Raw genomic sequence first — 9640 nt, 5'->3', positions numbered from 1 at the left:
AAAAAAATGCAGGCGCGGACCGCAAAAATGCCAAAAAGGGGTGCAACACGAGGACTTCCCAGGAGGTCACCCATCCTAGTACTGCTCTCGCCCAAGCACGTTTAACTTCGGAGTTCTGATGGGATCCGGTGCATTAGTGCTGGTATGATCGCACCCGTCACACCTTGCACGATCATCGTATATATCTGCTGCCTTGCAACTCATTCAACCAAAATAAAAAATATATTTAAAAGTACGTTTTGGTCCCTGAACTTTTTCATATTTCCCGTTTAGTCCCTGCATTGCAATTCACCGGTGCTCGTTACTCGTTCTGTTTACGCGATAGGCGATAATAATTAAAAAAATGCAGGCGCGGACCGCAAAAATGCCAAAAAGGGGTGCAACACGAGGACTTCCCAGGAGGTCACCCATCCTAGTACTGCTCTCGCCCAAGCACGTTTAACTTCGGAGTTCTGATGGGATCCGGTGCATTAGTGCTGGTATGATCGCACCCGTCACACCTTGCACGATCATCGTATATATCTGCTGCCTTGCAACTCATTCAACCAAAATAAAAACTATCTTTAAAAGTACGTTTTGGTCCCTGAACTTTTTCATATTTCCCGTTTAGTCCCTGCATTGCAATTCACCGGTGCTCGTTGCTCGTTACTCGTTCTGTTTACGCGATAGGCGATAATAATTAAAAAAATGCAGGCGCGGACCGCAAAAATGCAAAAAAGGGGTGCAACACGAGGACTTCCCAGGAGGTCACCCATCCTAGTACTGCTCTCGCCCAAGCACGTTTAACTTCGGAGTTCTGATGGGATCCGGTGCATTAGTGCTGGTATGATCGCACCCGTCACACCTTGCACGATCATCGTATATATCTGCTGCCTTGCAACTCATTCAACCAAAATAAAAAATATCTTTAAAAGTACGTTTTGGTCCCTGAACTTTTTCATATTTCCCGTTTAGTCCCTGCATTGCAATTCACCGGTGCTCGTTGCTCGTTACTCGTTCTGTTTACGCGATAGGCGATAATAATTAAAAAAATGCAGGCGCGGACCGCAAAAATGCAAAAAAGGGGTGCAACACGAGGACTTCCCAGGAGGTCACCCATCCTAGTACTGCTCTCGCCCAAGCACGTTTAACTTCGGAGTTCTGATGGGATCCGGTGCATTAGTGCTGGTATGATCGCACCCGTCACACCTTGCACGATCATCGTATATATCTGCTGCCTTGCAACTCATTCAACCAAAATAAAAAATATAATTAAAAGTACGTTTTGGTCCCTGAACTTTTTCATATTTCCCGTTTAGTCCCTGCATTGCAATTCACCGGTGCTCGTTGCTCGTTACTCGTTACTCGTTCTGTTTACGCGATAGGCGATAATAATTAAAAAAATGCAGGCGCGGACCGCAAAAATGCAAAAAAGGGGTGCAACACGAGGACTTCCCAGGAGGTCACCCATCCTAGTACTGCTCTCGCCCAAGCACGTTTAACTTCGGAGTTCTGATGGGATCCGGTGCATTAGTGCTGGTATGATCGCACCCGTCACACCTTGCACGATCATCGTATATATCTGCTGCCTTGCAACTCATTCAACCAAAATAAAAAATATATTTAAAAGTACGTTTTGGTCCCTGAACTTTTTCATATTTCCCGTTTAGTCCCTGCATTGCAATTCACCGGTGCTCGTTGCTCGTTACTCGTTACTCATTCTGTTTACGCGATAGGCGATAATAATTAAAAAAATGCAGGCGCGGACTGCAAAAATGCCAAAAAGGGGTGCAACACGAGGACTTCCCAGGAGGTCACCCATCCTAGTACTGCTCTCGCCCAAGCACGTTTAACTTCGGAGTTCTGATGGGATCCGGTGCATTAGTGCTGGTATGATCGCACCCGTCACACCTTGCACGATCATCGTATATATCTGCTGCCTTGCAACTCATTCAACCAAAATAAAAAATATATTTAAAAGTACGTTTTGGTCCCTGAACTTTTTCATATTTCCCGTTTAGTCCCTGCATTGCAATTCACCGGTGCTCGTTGCTCGTTACTCGTTACTCGTTCTGTTTACGCGATAGGCGATAATAATTAAAAAAATGCAGGCGCGGACCGCAAAAATGCAAAAAAGGGGTGCAACACGAGGACTTCCCAGGAGGTCACCCATCCTAGTACTGCTCTCGCCCAAGCACGTTTAACTTCGGAGTTCTGATGGGATCCGGTGCATTAGTGCTGGTATGATCGCACCCGTCACACCTTGCACGATCATCGTATATATCTGCTGCCTTGCAACTCATTCAACCAAAATAAAAAATATCTTTAAAAGTACGTTTTGGTCCCTGAACTTTTTCATATTTCCCGTTTAGTCCCTGCATTGCAATTCACCGGTGCTCGTTACTCGTTCTGTTTACGCGATAGGCGATAATAATTAAAAAAATGCAGGCGCGGACCGCAAAAATGCAAAAAAGGGGTGCAACACGAGGACTTCCCAGGAGGTCACCCATCCTAGTACTGCTCTCGCCCAAGCACGTTTAACTTCGGAGTTCTGATGGGATCCGGTGCATTAGTGCTGGTATGATCGCACCCGTCACACCTTGCACGATCATCGTATATATCTGCTGCCTTGCAACTCATTCAACCAAAATAAAAAATATCTTTAAAAGTACGTTTTGGTCCCTAAACTTTTTCATATTTCCCGTTTAGTCCCTGCATTGCAATTCACCGCTGCTCGTTGCTCGTTGCTCGTTACTCGTTCTGTTTACGCGATAGGCGATAATAATTAAAAAAATGCAGGCGCGGACCGCAAAAATGCCAAAAAGGGGTGCAACACGAGGACTTCCCAGGAGGTCACCCATCCTAGTACTGCTCTCGCCCAAGCACGTTTAACTTCGGAGTTCTGATGGGATCCGGTGCATTAGTGCTGGTATGATCGCACCCGTCACACCTTGCACGATCATCGTATATATCTGCTGCCTTGCAACTCATTCAACCAAAATAAAAAATATCTTTAAAAGTACGTTTTGGTCCCTGAACTTTTTCATATTTCCCGTTTAGTCCCTGCATTGCAATTCACCGGTGCTCGTTACTCGTTCTGTTTACGCGATAGGCGATAATAATTAAAAAAATGCAGGCGCGGACCGCAAAAATGCAAAAAAGGGGTGCAACACGAGGACTTCCCAGGAGGTCACCCATCCTAGTACTGCTCTCGCCCAAGCACGTTTAACTTCGGAGTTCTGATGGGATCCGGTGCATTAGTGCTGGTATGATCGCACCCGTCACACCTTGCACGATCATCGTATATATCTGCTGCCTTGCAACTCATTCAACCAAAATAAAAAATATATTTAAAAGTACGTTTTGGTCCCTGAACTTTTTCATATTTCCCGTTTAGTCCCTGCATTGCAATTCACCGGTGCTCGTTACTCGTTCTGTTTACGCGAGAGGCGATAATAATTAAAAAAATGCAGGCGCGGACCGCAAAAATGCAAAAAAGGGGTGCAACACGAGGACTTCCCAGGAGGTCACCCATCCTAGTACTGCTCTCGCCCAAGCACGTTTAACTTCGGAGTTCTGATGGGATCCGGTGCATTAGTGCAGGTATGATCGCACCCGTCACACCTTGCACGATCATCGTATATATCTGCTGCCTTGCAACTCATTCAACCAAAATAAAAAATATATTTAAAAGTACGTTTTGGTCCCTGAACTTTTTCATATTTCCCGTTTAGTCCCTGCATTGCAATTCACCGGTGCTCGTTGCTCGTTACTCGTTACTCATTCTGTTTACGCGATAGGCGATAATAATTAAAAAAATGCAGGCGCGGACCGCAAAAATGCCAAAAAGGGGTGCAACACGAGGACTTCCCAGGAGGTCACCCATCCTAGTACTGCTCTCGCCCAAGCACGTTTAACTTCGGAGTTCTGATGGGATCCGGTGCATTAGTGCTGGTATGATCGCACCCGTCACACCTTGCACGATCATCGTATATATCTGCTGCCTTGCAACTCATTCAACCAAAATAAAAACTATCTTTAAAAGTACGTTTTGGTCCCTTAACTTTTTCATATTTCCCGTTTAGTCCCTGCATTGCAATTCACCGGTGCTCGTTGCTCGTTACTCGTTACTCGTTCTGTTTACGCGATAGGCGATAATAATTAAAAAAATGCAGGCGCGGACCGCAAAAATGCCAAAAAGGGGTGCAACACGAGGACTTCCCAGGAGGTCACCCATCCTAGTACTGCTCTCGCCCAAGCACGTTTAACTTCGGAGTTCTGATGGGATCCGGTGCATTAGTGCTGGTATGATCGCACCCGTCACACCTTGCACGATCATCGTATATATCTGCTGCCTTGCAACTCATTCAACCAAAATAAAAAATATATTTAAAAGTACGTTTTGGTCCCTGAACTTTTTCATATTTCCCGTTTAGTCCCTGCATTGCAATTCACCGGTGCTCGTTACTCGTTCTGTTTACGCGATAGGCGATAATAATTAAAAAAATGCAGGCGCGGACCGCAAAAATGCCAAAAAGGGGTGCAACACGAGGACTTCCCAGGAGGTCACCCATCCTAGTACTGCTCTCGCCCAAGCACGTTTAACTTCGGAGTTCTGATGGGATCCGGTGCATTAGTGCTGGTATGATCGCACCCGTCACACCTTGCACGATCATCGTATATATCTGCTGCCTTGCAACTCATTCAACCAAAATAAAAACTATCTTTAAAAGTACGTTTTGGTCCCTGAACTTTTTCATATTTCCCGTTTAGTCCCTGCATTGCAATTCACCGGTGCTCGTTGCTCGTTACTCGTTCTGTTTACGCGATAGGCGATAATAATTAAAAAAATGCAGGCGCGGACCGCAAAAATGCAAAAAAGGGGTGCAACACGAGGACTTCCCAGGAGGTCACCCATCCTAGTACTGCTCTCGCCCAAGCACGTTTAACTTCGGAGTTCTGATGGGATCCGGTGCATTAGTGCTGGTATGATCGCACCCGTCACACCTTGCACGATCATCGTATATATCTGCTGCCTTGCAACTCATTCAACCAAAATAAAAAATATCTTTAAAAGTACGTTTTGGTCCCTGAACTTTTTCATATTTCCCGTTTAGTCCCTGCATTGCAATTCACCGGTGCTCGTTGCTCGTTACTCGTTACTCGTTCTGTTTACGCGATAGGCGATAATAATTAAAAAAATGCAGGCGCGGACCGCAAAAATGCAAAAAAGGGGTGCAACACGAGGACTTCCCAGGAGGTCACCCATCCTAGTACTGCTCTCGCCCAAGCACGTTTAACTTCGGAGTTCTGATGGGATCCGGTGCATTAGTGCTGGTATGATCGCACCCGTCACACCTTGCACGATCATCGTATATATCTGCTGCCTTGCAACTCATTCAACCAAAATAAAAACTATCTTTAAAAGTACGTTTTGGTCCCTGAACTTTTTCATATTTCCCGTTTAGTCCCTGCATTGCAATTCACCGGTGCTCGTTGCTCGTTACTCGTTTACGCGAGAGGCGATAATAATTAAAAAAATGCAGGCGCGGACCGCAAAAATGCAAAAAAGGGGTGCAACACGAGGACTTCCCAGGAGGTCACCCATCCTAGTACTGCTCTCGCCCAAGCACGTTTAACTTCGGAGTTCTGATGGGATCCGGTGCATTAGTGCTGGTATGATCGCACCCGTCACACCTTGCACGATCATCGTATATATCTGCTGCCTTGCAACTCATTCAACCAAAATAAAAACTATCTTTAAAAGTACGTTTTGGTCCCTGAACTTTTTCATATTTCCCGTTTAGTCCCTGCATTGCAATTCACCGGTGCTCGTTGCTCGTTACTCGTTTACGCGATAGGCGATAATAATTAAAAAAATGCAGGCGCGGACCGCAAAAATGCAAAAAAGGGGTGCAACACGAGGACTTCCCAGGAGGTCACCCATCCTAGTACTGCTCTCGCCCAAGCACGTTTAACTTCGGAGTTCTGATGGGATCCGGTGCATTAGTGCTGGTATGATCGCACCCGTCACACCTTGCACGATCATCGTATATATCTGCTGCCTTGCAACTCATTCAACCAAAATAAAAAATATATTTAAAAGTACGTTTTGGTCCCTGAACTTTTTCATATTTCCCGTTTAGTCCCTGCATTGCAATTCACCGGTGCTCGTTGCTCGTTACTCGTTACTCATTCTGTTTACGCGATAGGCGATAATAATTAAAAAAATGCAGGCGCGGACCGCAAAAATGCCAAAAAGGGGTGCAACACGAGGACTTCCCAGGAGGTCACCCATCCTAGTACTGCTCTCGCCCAAGCACGTTTAACTTCGGAGTTCTGATGGGATCCGGTGCATTAGTGCTGGTATGATCGCACCAGTCACACCTTGCACGATCATCGTATATATCTGCTGCCTTGCAACTCATTCAACCAAAATAAAAACTATCTTTAAAAGTACGTTTTGGTCCCTGAACTTTTTCATATTTCCCGTTTAGTCCCTGCATTGCAATTCACCGGTGCTCGTTGCTCGTTACTCGTTACTCGTTCTGTTTACGCGATAGGCGATAATAATTAAAAAAATGCAGGCGCGGACCGCAAAAATGCCAAAAAGGGGTGCAACACGAGGACTTCCCAGGAGGTCACCCATCCTAGTACTGCTCTCGCCCAAGCACGTTTAACTTCGGAGTTCTGATGGGATCCGGTGCATTAGTGCTGGTATGATCGCACCCGTCACACCTTGCACGATCATCGTATATATCTGCTGCCTTGCAACTCATTCAACCAAAATAAAAAATATATTTAAAAGTACGTTTTGGTCCCTGAACTTTTTCATATTTCCCGTTTAGTCCCTGCATTGCAATTCACCGGTGCTCGTTGCTCGTTACTCGTTACTCGTTCTGTTTACGCGATAGGCGATAATAATTAAAAAAATGCAGGCGCGGACCGCAAAAATGCCAAAAAGGGGTGCAACACGAGGACTTCCCAGGAGGTCACCCATCCTAGTACTGCTCTCGCCCAAGCACGTTTAACTTCGGAGTTCTGATGGGATCCGGTGCATTAGTGCTGGTATGATCGCACCCGTCACACCTTGCACGATCATCGTATATATCTGCTGCCTTGCAACTCATTCAACCAAAATAAAAAATATCTTTAAAAGTACGTTTTGGTCCCTGAACTTTTTCATATTTCCCGTTTAGTCCCTGCATTGCAATTCACCGGTGCTCGTTGCTCGTTACTCGTTACTCGTTCTGTTTACGCGATAGGCGATAATAATTAAAAAAATGCAGGCGCGGACCGCAAAAATGCAAAAAAGGGGTGCAACACGAGGACTTCCCAGGAGGTCACCCATCCTAGTACTGCTCTCGCCCAAGCACGTTTAACTTCGGAGTTCTGATGGGATCCGGTGCATTAGTGCTGGTATGATCGCACCCGTCACACCTTGCACGATCATCGTATATATCTGCTGCCTTGCAACTCATTCAACCAAAATAAAAACTATCTTTAAAAGTACGTTTTGGTCCCTGAACTTTTTCATATTTCCCGTTTAGTCCCTGCATTGCAATTCACCGGTGCTCGTTGCTCGTTACTCGTTTACGCGAGAGGCGATAATAATTAAAAAAATGCAGGCGCGGACCGCAAAAATGCAAAAAAGGGGTGCAACACGAGGACTTCCCAGGAGGTCACCCATCCTAGTACTGCTCTCGCCCAAGCACGTTTAACTTCGGAGTTCTGATGGGATCCGGTGCATTAGTGCTGGTATGATCGCACCCGTCACACCTTGCACGATCATCGTATATATCTGCTGCCTTGCAACTCATTCAACCAAAATAAAAACTATCTTTAAAAGTACGTTTTGGTCCCTGAACTTTTTCATATTTCCCGTTTAGTCCCTGCATTGCAATTCACCGGTGCTCGTTGCTCGTTACTCGTTTACGCGATAGGCGATAATAATTAAAAAAATGCAGGCGCGGACCGCAAAAATGCAAAAAAGGGGTGCAACACGAGGACTTCCCAGGAGGTCACCCATCCTAGTACTGCTCTCGCCCAAGCACGTTTAACTTCGGAGTTCTGATGGGATCCGGTGCATTAGTGCTGGTATGATCGCACCCGTCACACCTTGCACGATCATCGTATATATCTGCTGCCTTGCAACTCATTCAACCAAAATAAAAACTATCTTTAAAAGTACGTTTTGGTCCCTGAACTTTTTCATATTTCCCGTTTAGTCCCTGCATTGCAATTCACCGGTGCTCGTTGCTCGTTACTCGTTCTGTTTACGCGATAGGCGATAATAATTAAAAAAATGCAGGCGCGGACCGCAAAAATGCCAAAAAGGGGTGCAACACGAGGACTTCCCAGGAGGTCACCCATCCTAGTACTGCTCTCGCCCAAGCACGTTTAACTTCGGAGTTCTGATGGGATCCGGTGCATTAGTGCTGGTATGATCGCACCCGTCACACCTTGCACGATCATCGTATATATCTGCTGCCTTGCAACTCATTCAACCAAAATAAAAACTATCTTTAAAAGTACGTTTTGGTCCCTGAACTTTTTCATATTTCCCGTTTAGTCCCTGCATTGCAATTCACCGGTGCTCGGTGCTCGTTACTCGTTCTGTTTACGCGATAGGCGATAATAATTAAAAAAATGCAGGCGCGGACCGCAAAAATGCAAAAAAGGGGTGCAACACGAGGACTTCCCAGGAGGTCACCCATCCTAGTACTGCTCTCGCCCAAGCACGTTTAACTTCGGAGTTCTGATGGGATCCGGTGCATTAGTGCTGGTATGATCGCACCCGTCACACCTTGCACGATCATCGTATATATCTGCTGCCTTGCAACTCATTCAACCAAAATAAAAACTATCTTTAAAAGTACGTTTTGGTCCCTGAACTTTTTCATATTTCCCGTTTAGTCCCTGCATTGCAATTCACCGGTGCTCGTTGCTCGTTACTCGTTCTGTTTACGCGATAGGCGATAATAATTAAAAAAATGCAGGCGCGGACCGCAAAAATGCAAAAAAGGGGTGCAACACGAGGACTTCCCAGGAGGTCACCCATCCTAGTACTGCTCTCGCCCAAGCACGTTTAACTTCGGAGTTCTGATGGGATCCGGTGCATTAGTGCTGGTATGATCGCACCCGTCACACCTTGCACGATCATCGTATATATCTGCTGCCTTGCAACTCATTCAACCAAAATAAAAACTATCTTTAAAAGTACGTTTTGGTCCCTGAACTTTTTCATATTTCCCGTTTAGTCCCTGCATTGCAATTCACCGGTGCTCGTTGCTCGTTACTCGTTTACGCGAGAGGCGATAATAATTAAAAAAATGCAGGCGCGGACCGCAAAAATGCAAAAAAGGGGTGCAACACGAGGACTTCCCAGGAGGTCACCCATCCTAGTACTGCTCTCGCCCAAGCACGTTTAACTTCGGAGTTCTGATGGGATCCGGTGCATTAGTGCTGGTATGATCGCACCCGTCACACCTTGCACGATCATCGTATATATCTGCTGCCTTGCAACTCATTCAACCAAAATAAAAACTATCTTTAAAAGTACGTTTTGGTCCCTGAACTTTTTCATATTTCCCGTTTAGTCCCTGCATTGCAATTCACCGGTGCTCGTTGCTCGTTACTCGTTTACGCGATAGGCGATAAT

General features: G+C 45.8%; 28 non-coding genes across 28 annotated transcripts; all 28 read right to left on the bottom strand.

Moving 5' to 3' along the window:
* Positions 1 to 37: 37 nt before the first annotated feature.
* Positions 38 to 156, bottom strand: LOC126683950 (5S ribosomal RNA). The gene has a single exon (XR_007642151.1). It is a non-coding gene; the product is annotated as a 5S ribosomal RNA (ribosomal RNA).
* A 218-nt stretch (positions 157 to 374) lies between these two features.
* On the bottom strand, positions 375 to 493 carry LOC126683949 (5S ribosomal RNA). The gene has a single exon (XR_007642150.1). It is a non-coding gene; the product is annotated as a 5S ribosomal RNA (ribosomal RNA).
* A 225-nt stretch (positions 494 to 718) lies between these two features.
* Positions 719 to 837, bottom strand: LOC126683948 (5S ribosomal RNA). The gene has a single exon (XR_007642149.1). It is a non-coding gene; the product is annotated as a 5S ribosomal RNA (ribosomal RNA).
* A 225-nt stretch (positions 838 to 1062) lies between these two features.
* Positions 1063 to 1181, bottom strand: LOC126683947 (5S ribosomal RNA). Its single transcript, XR_007642148.1, has one exon. It is a non-coding gene; the product is annotated as a 5S ribosomal RNA (ribosomal RNA).
* Positions 1182 to 1413: 232 nt separating this feature from the next.
* On the bottom strand, positions 1414 to 1532 carry LOC126683946 (5S ribosomal RNA). Its single transcript, XR_007642147.1, has one exon. It is a non-coding gene; the product is annotated as a 5S ribosomal RNA (ribosomal RNA).
* A 232-nt stretch (positions 1533 to 1764) lies between these two features.
* Positions 1765 to 1883, bottom strand: LOC126683945 (5S ribosomal RNA). The gene has a single exon (XR_007642146.1). It is a non-coding gene; the product is annotated as a 5S ribosomal RNA (ribosomal RNA).
* Positions 1884 to 2115: 232 nt separating this feature from the next.
* LOC126683944 (5S ribosomal RNA) lies at positions 2116 to 2234 on the bottom strand. The gene has a single exon (XR_007642145.1). It is a non-coding gene; the product is annotated as a 5S ribosomal RNA (ribosomal RNA).
* Positions 2235 to 2452: 218 nt separating this feature from the next.
* Positions 2453 to 2571, bottom strand: LOC126683943 (5S ribosomal RNA). The gene has a single exon (XR_007642144.1). It is a non-coding gene; the product is annotated as a 5S ribosomal RNA (ribosomal RNA).
* Positions 2572 to 2803: 232 nt separating this feature from the next.
* Positions 2804 to 2922, bottom strand: LOC126683942 (5S ribosomal RNA). The gene has a single exon (XR_007642143.1). It is a non-coding gene; the product is annotated as a 5S ribosomal RNA (ribosomal RNA).
* Positions 2923 to 3140: 218 nt separating this feature from the next.
* LOC126683941 (5S ribosomal RNA) lies at positions 3141 to 3259 on the bottom strand. Its single transcript, XR_007642142.1, has one exon. It is a non-coding gene; the product is annotated as a 5S ribosomal RNA (ribosomal RNA).
* A 218-nt stretch (positions 3260 to 3477) lies between these two features.
* LOC126684367 (5S ribosomal RNA) lies at positions 3478 to 3596 on the bottom strand. Its single transcript, XR_007642548.1, has one exon. It is a non-coding gene; the product is annotated as a 5S ribosomal RNA (ribosomal RNA).
* A 232-nt stretch (positions 3597 to 3828) lies between these two features.
* On the bottom strand, positions 3829 to 3947 carry LOC126683939 (5S ribosomal RNA). Its single transcript, XR_007642140.1, has one exon. It is a non-coding gene; the product is annotated as a 5S ribosomal RNA (ribosomal RNA).
* Positions 3948 to 4179: 232 nt separating this feature from the next.
* LOC126683938 (5S ribosomal RNA) lies at positions 4180 to 4298 on the bottom strand. The gene has a single exon (XR_007642139.1). It is a non-coding gene; the product is annotated as a 5S ribosomal RNA (ribosomal RNA).
* Positions 4299 to 4516: 218 nt separating this feature from the next.
* Positions 4517 to 4635, bottom strand: LOC126683937 (5S ribosomal RNA). The gene has a single exon (XR_007642138.1). It is a non-coding gene; the product is annotated as a 5S ribosomal RNA (ribosomal RNA).
* A 225-nt stretch (positions 4636 to 4860) lies between these two features.
* Positions 4861 to 4979, bottom strand: LOC126683936 (5S ribosomal RNA). The gene has a single exon (XR_007642137.1). It is a non-coding gene; the product is annotated as a 5S ribosomal RNA (ribosomal RNA).
* A 232-nt stretch (positions 4980 to 5211) lies between these two features.
* On the bottom strand, positions 5212 to 5330 carry LOC126683935 (5S ribosomal RNA). Its single transcript, XR_007642136.1, has one exon. It is a non-coding gene; the product is annotated as a 5S ribosomal RNA (ribosomal RNA).
* A 220-nt stretch (positions 5331 to 5550) lies between these two features.
* Positions 5551 to 5669, bottom strand: LOC126683934 (5S ribosomal RNA). Its single transcript, XR_007642135.1, has one exon. It is a non-coding gene; the product is annotated as a 5S ribosomal RNA (ribosomal RNA).
* Positions 5670 to 5889: 220 nt separating this feature from the next.
* Positions 5890 to 6008, bottom strand: LOC126683933 (5S ribosomal RNA). The gene has a single exon (XR_007642134.1). It is a non-coding gene; the product is annotated as a 5S ribosomal RNA (ribosomal RNA).
* A 232-nt stretch (positions 6009 to 6240) lies between these two features.
* Positions 6241 to 6359, bottom strand: LOC126684564 (5S ribosomal RNA). Its single transcript, XR_007642737.1, has one exon. It is a non-coding gene; the product is annotated as a 5S ribosomal RNA (ribosomal RNA).
* Positions 6360 to 6591: 232 nt separating this feature from the next.
* Positions 6592 to 6710, bottom strand: LOC126683932 (5S ribosomal RNA). The gene has a single exon (XR_007642133.1). It is a non-coding gene; the product is annotated as a 5S ribosomal RNA (ribosomal RNA).
* Positions 6711 to 6942: 232 nt separating this feature from the next.
* On the bottom strand, positions 6943 to 7061 carry LOC126683931 (5S ribosomal RNA). Its single transcript, XR_007642132.1, has one exon. It is a non-coding gene; the product is annotated as a 5S ribosomal RNA (ribosomal RNA).
* A 232-nt stretch (positions 7062 to 7293) lies between these two features.
* On the bottom strand, positions 7294 to 7412 carry LOC126683930 (5S ribosomal RNA). The gene has a single exon (XR_007642131.1). It is a non-coding gene; the product is annotated as a 5S ribosomal RNA (ribosomal RNA).
* A 220-nt stretch (positions 7413 to 7632) lies between these two features.
* Positions 7633 to 7751, bottom strand: LOC126683927 (5S ribosomal RNA). The gene has a single exon (XR_007642129.1). It is a non-coding gene; the product is annotated as a 5S ribosomal RNA (ribosomal RNA).
* A 220-nt stretch (positions 7752 to 7971) lies between these two features.
* LOC126683926 (5S ribosomal RNA) lies at positions 7972 to 8090 on the bottom strand. The gene has a single exon (XR_007642128.1). It is a non-coding gene; the product is annotated as a 5S ribosomal RNA (ribosomal RNA).
* A 225-nt stretch (positions 8091 to 8315) lies between these two features.
* On the bottom strand, positions 8316 to 8434 carry LOC126683925 (5S ribosomal RNA). Its single transcript, XR_007642127.1, has one exon. It is a non-coding gene; the product is annotated as a 5S ribosomal RNA (ribosomal RNA).
* A 225-nt stretch (positions 8435 to 8659) lies between these two features.
* LOC126683924 (5S ribosomal RNA) lies at positions 8660 to 8778 on the bottom strand. The gene has a single exon (XR_007642126.1). It is a non-coding gene; the product is annotated as a 5S ribosomal RNA (ribosomal RNA).
* A 225-nt stretch (positions 8779 to 9003) lies between these two features.
* LOC126683923 (5S ribosomal RNA) lies at positions 9004 to 9122 on the bottom strand. Its single transcript, XR_007642125.1, has one exon. It is a non-coding gene; the product is annotated as a 5S ribosomal RNA (ribosomal RNA).
* A 220-nt stretch (positions 9123 to 9342) lies between these two features.
* On the bottom strand, positions 9343 to 9461 carry LOC126683922 (5S ribosomal RNA). The gene has a single exon (XR_007642124.1). It is a non-coding gene; the product is annotated as a 5S ribosomal RNA (ribosomal RNA).
* Positions 9462 to 9640: the final 179 nt, after the last annotated feature.

The sequence above is a fragment of the Mercurialis annua genome, linkage group LG5, assembly GCF_937616625.2.
Source record: "Mercurialis annua linkage group LG5, ddMerAnnu1.2, whole genome shotgun sequence".
Classification (NCBI taxonomy): domain Eukaryota; kingdom Viridiplantae; phylum Streptophyta; class Magnoliopsida; order Malpighiales; family Euphorbiaceae; genus Mercurialis; species Mercurialis annua.
Note: the sequence above shows the minus strand (reverse complement) of the source record. Positions and strands in the feature narration are given on the sequence as shown.